We start from the raw sequence: 5,219 nt of genomic DNA, 5'->3' as shown, positions 1-5,219 counted from the left end.
AGTGAGGGCGAGGACCGCCTCATAAACGGCCTGGATCCGTAGGACGCAGCCGCAGTTTACCTACTGTTTTTGCACCATCATCTTTTTTCATAACCAATAAGGCCTTGATATCATTATGAAAATATTGTTGGCCTCACCTTGAAAGTGTCTCAGGACCTCCGTGGATCTGTTCACTTTGGGAACTGATGATCTAACGTATGTGTGGGGATTTGCGGGACCAAGGGCCAAGCCTGCCTTGGAAGTTTTGAACCCAGTTGCCAAGCACATGGCAGGTTGTGAATGAATGTTTGTTGAATGAACTGGAGAATCCCTAACTGTATATGTATTTGCTTTAAAGAATGCGGTGATGTGGAGAATGGTGGAGAGAAAATGATCTAGAGTGGGGAAAGCATGCTTTTCCGGATCAGGATCTGCTTCAAGGTCCGGCTTTGCCACTGAGCAGCTATGGGTTTCATTCTGTGCAGCCTCAGTTTTGTCAGTAAAATGGGGATAGTGATACATAGATTTATGGCAAAAATGAATTGGACTAAATGAAATTACGTGAGTAAATTTTTTAGTAAGTATAACTACCCCCTAACATGGGGCTTGAACTTACAAGTTCAAGATGAGGAGGCCACACAGTCTACCCACCAAGCCAGCCAGGCTCTTTAAAGGGGAGAAGGTCTTTAATAGCATTTTTGGTTGTATAGAGGTGGAGAAAATATGGAGATTTATAAAATCAGTTTGTGATATCCCAAGGGGACTATCTCAGGAGACATAGGTGGAAATGCAGAATTAAACTGACAGATAGGTATAGACTATGGACACGTTCCGGAGATACTCATTCAACTACTATTTACTGAGTCTACTACTCCAACCGAGGAGACTGTGGGCAGTAAAAAAAAAAAAGAAAAAATCGATCTCTGAGGGAAAGGCGATCCAGATCAATAGGAAATAAGAAGGAAAATAACGGCCAACGGTCAAGCACAATTGTTCAACGGGTACATCATAGTTTCCAGAAATTAGATGACTTCTTTAAATCTAAGCAAAAATGAGTCTTCCGTCGCCTTCTTAGCGCAGTGGGCAGCGCGTCAGTCTCATAATCTGAAGGTCCTGAGTTCGAGCCTCAGAGAGGGCATGTGTTTTTGTCCACAGGCTTGTCCACAGCAGGTGACATCACAACGCCTTTTAGAGCTCGCGTGTTCGCGGCTGGGACGCACTCTCCGGTCCTAAATGGAGAAGCCGACGGCAAGCGAGAGGCAGAGCTTGCCACAGCAGGCGGCCGGGTCCCCATCCACCTCCGGGAAGCCGCCGGGGAAGCTCCGGAAGCTGCGTGTCGGGAGGAGCCGGGCGGGGCCCGCGGCGGCCGGGGCGCGACAACCACGTGCGCGGACGGCGGGGAGCGCGGGGCGGGGCCGCGGGCGCTGCGCTTCCCCCACTTCGCCGCGGGGGGCGCCCTCGCGCGCTGAGGTCGGGGCCCCGAGGTGAATCTCCTCGCACAGGTGCCCCACCTGGGCCTGCTTTTCATTTTATGCGCACATAGAAGACAGGGAGATCCTGGACATCTTTGAAGCGTAGTAAATTGGCTCTTTCTGCCCTTTTCTCCCGTTTGGCTCCACGCAGGGCTGGCGATGTCCTGACCCACATTCCACCCGCCCGCGTGTGGACGGTGAGGGGACACAGAGGAAGAGAGATGGGGGTCCCCACGCGGGCGGAGGTGCTCGGAGAGGAAGGAGGTCCGCGCCAGGCGGGGTCGCTTGGTGTCGGCCGTGCGCGGTGCAGTGTGGCGGGCGGGCACCTACCCCCGTCACAAGCAGCCTTGAGAAGTGAATTTTAGTGGTGGCAGCCCCTCTCCGCTAGCCGGATCTGGGATTTTCCTGGCCAAAGACGGGGACCGAGAGAAGCCAGACTGTTTATGACACGCGGGGGCCGGTCTCCAAACAGACCCTGGCTTGCGGCGGGGATTGCAAAGTACCGGAGACTCCGGCAAAGGAAGGTTACGACCCCAATGGAATTTGTGGAAACTGAATTCACACAGGAAGGAAGGAAGGAAGGGTTGGGAAGTCTGTCATTAACGGAGTGTTGACCCACCTGCCTGGGACCCCATCACCACCGCCCCGCCTCCCTATTTCCACTGTAATGCCAGTCCTGAGCAATAGTTCCAGAAACGCTTCAAAATCAGAGAAGGAGACAAAGGGGCCGTGGTCGGTGCCATACACAGAACCCAGATAGTTTCCCCCTTTTGTTTTAGAGGCTCCTGGAGATGGAAACACATCTGCAAAAGCTTCCCAGCAGAGAAGCAATTCCACCCCATCCTTTCTCAGAGGTCCAGACAGGCGGGGGTAGGGTCTCACTCGATGGGACTGGGCGGTGGGACAGTCCCTGCCTTCCGGCTCTTTCTCACGATCTTTTCACGTTTTCAACATGAGCCCAAGCCCCAAGACTTCTGAGGGTGATGCTGATGGCATGAGGAGGTTCTGGGAAAGCGATCGCCCTGGACAATAAGAGAGTATCGTGTCTCTCAGATCCACAAATGCGGTGAGCCCTTGATTTTTAGGGCCACCCAGGTGGAGTGAGGACCGAATAACCCCCTAACATCCCAGACAGGGCCCTGGGTCAGAGCGTGGGCCTCCTTGTCTCCACCACGGTGCGCGGTTGCCAGGTTCCCGGAAGGCAGCACGTCCCATCTGGGGACCACCACATCAGGAACGGCCTGGGAAGTTAACACGGAGATTCCAGAATCTCCTTCCGCATTTTTCAGTTACGATTATCAGCTGAGTGTTGTGGCTGACACCACGGCTGTCTGGGAGGTGGCTTTGGGGTAGGCCCTCCCAGGCTCCGAGTTTACACATCTGTTCCTGGTGTGTCTCGTCCACGCGTAAGTGGAAAAGGCCATGAATACAGGAAAAATGATCATTTATGTGCAATTCAAGATAAGCATTTTATTTTAGTTTAAAATGCCAGTTAAACATTCTGTCTTTTAGACATAAAAAGGAATGTGGTGGGATTTTTGTTGTTGGTTTATTTTTTTAATTGCTGAACAAAATAACTGGTAGAAAGAAATCAAGCTTCAGCTTTAATTTTCGATGCTGCAGGATCCATCTGGAAACAGATGGGGACCGTGCGGTGTCTGGAGACGGGCATCTTGGCTCCTGTTTCTCACTCTGACCCGCCCCTCCACCCCACAGTACTGTTGGCCCCCTGTGCTTCACACTGTCCCTGGTCTGTCTCCTCCACGGCTAGGCCATCAGCTCCCCCGGAGCAGCAGCAGTGGGCTTTCCTGTGAGACCTGGGCGGGGGGGTGCACACCCCTGCCTTGGCTCAGTTCTCTCAGTCACTGGGACAGATCCCGATTCTGACTTTCACGGCATATTCCTGGCAACTACAGAGAGCTCATCCCACAAATTCCGTACTGAATGAATAAATACGTTATTTAGGTGACGCAAATAGAAGAGGGGTTAACTGAGCTTTGGTGACGGGACAGCCTGACAGAGACTCCATCCGGGATCTGTAAATGTGCAGGGCGCCCGTCCAGGGGCTGAGACTCGAACAGATGCGAGCGGGTAGCTCCAGGGTGACTGGCCCCTGGCTGGTCACCGGCTGGGCTTTCGCAGCTACAGGCCGAGCGCATGGCTAACGCCCCATCTGGTGACAGTTCAGGGTGTGCAGGGGACGTCACACGGGCTGCACTCTGTTACCTCCCTTCAGGCCCTACACCCCAGCAGGCCCTGTTTGATCTCTCCACACAGTCCTGTGCAGTGGGGGCAATACAGGCGAGGCCTGAGGCCTCTGCCGCCTGACCTTCTCCACTCCCACGGGCATTTGATGGAGCAGCTGAGGTCCTACTGTCCGGCCCTCAGGTCGCTAGGGCCCCGTGGGAGCCTGTGAGGCCGCCTGGTCAGATTTCCCCCTGCCCTCCTCTCATCACGACCCCAGCCCCGCCTGTCCCCGCTCTCAGCCCCGGGCGGGAAGGTAAGCGCCATCAGTGAGGTTAGGGCTAGAGACTACCATGAGCCCAGGGCACGTGGGTGGCCAAGTTGGCTGGTGTCTGACTCTTGATCTCAGGGCTGTAAGTTCAAACCCTGTGTTGGGCTCCACACTGCTTAGAAAAAAAGAATACAGTGAGTTTGTTTTTGCTTTTCTTTTTTTCCTTTTGAAAAACAGAGTCATGTGGGACACAGGGTTCCCAGTGTTCAACTCCCTCCCCCAAATGCAATCAGAGTTAGCAAATGCTTACATGTCTTTCCACAGACGCTGAAGGAACGTACGAGAAGCTATCTACGTAGCTAAGTGTATTTTCATGTATCTGGTTCCTCACTGTAGGTTCTGTGAAAAGCTGCTTCTAACAATAGACCTTGGATCTTTTAGGTTTTCACCTTGTGCTTCTCTTCCCCCTTTCAAGCCTGCTAAAGATTCTATCTTACGGATTTACCGTATTTTCTGTAACTGTTCTCCTGTCCATGGGCCTTTAGGGGCTTTCCAGTCCTTGACGTTACAAATAACGCTAGAGTGGCTATCTTCTGTACATTTGGGGGGCACATGTAGGGTACCTGTAGCATGAATTCCTGGAAGCGCAGTGGCTGGGTTAATTTTGATATATTTGGCCAAATTGTGCTCCATTAAGTGTTGTGCAAGATTTGGGGGAGTTGAGAGTGAAGTGAACTGACCCTTTGTGGTCAGGGAGGAAAATATATCAGGTTTCCCAGAGACTGACGTTTACTTAGAGGAAAGACAATTCTCAGAGAAAGTGTCATTTGTTCAAATGGCCCAGCATTGCTATGGGCACATTTTGGAGCAGGGAAGACGTACAGATCCTTGCCGGTGGGTAGAAGAAAGCCACGTCTCAGAAACATGTAGGTCTCTGGGGGTGACTGTAAGACAAATAAAGGATGTGCTGCTACCCCTGACCCTCCCCCTGCAGACCTTCCCACTCTCCTTGTTCCTGTACCTGGAAGGGGCCTGCGCCTTCTCTCTTCCTCCCAGGAGTTGCCCACGTGTCCCCTTCGCAGCCTTCATGGAGTCTTCGTGTCCACAGAAGCCTGGTAAGGCCAGGGACTCGGAACGCCTCTTCCTTGGGCGGTCAGGTTCCACATAGCATCTGAGGCTGGACCCAGTGTCAAGTCCCAGGGGGCCTGCCAAGCTCCATCTGAGATGAGTCCAGACCTGCCTGCCGAGAGTGGGGGGCTGGGGTGGGGGTTGCGTGAGGAGAGGAGGGCAGTCTGCTTCCCCTCTGCCTGCTG

At 53.2% G+C, this 5,219-nt stretch overlaps 1 non-coding gene across 1 annotated transcript; it reads left to right on the top strand.

The window, feature by feature from the left end:
• The first annotated feature begins 1,044 nt into the window (after nucleotides 1–1,044).
• Nucleotides 1,045–1,117, top strand: TRNAM-CAU (transfer RNA methionine (anticodon CAU)). The gene has a single exon. It is a non-coding gene; the product is annotated as a tRNA-Met (tRNA).
• The last annotated feature ends 4,102 nt before the right edge of the window (nucleotides 1,118–5,219 follow it).

This window comes from Ursus americanus, chromosome 32 (assembly GCF_024610735.1).
Source record: "Ursus americanus isolate L20-20 chromosome 32, mUrsAme1.1.p, whole genome shotgun sequence".
Taxonomy (NCBI): domain Eukaryota; kingdom Metazoa; phylum Chordata; class Mammalia; order Carnivora; family Ursidae; genus Ursus; species Ursus americanus.
The sequence above is the reverse complement of the archived record's forward strand: the minus strand, read 5'-3'. Positions and strand labels throughout refer to the sequence as shown.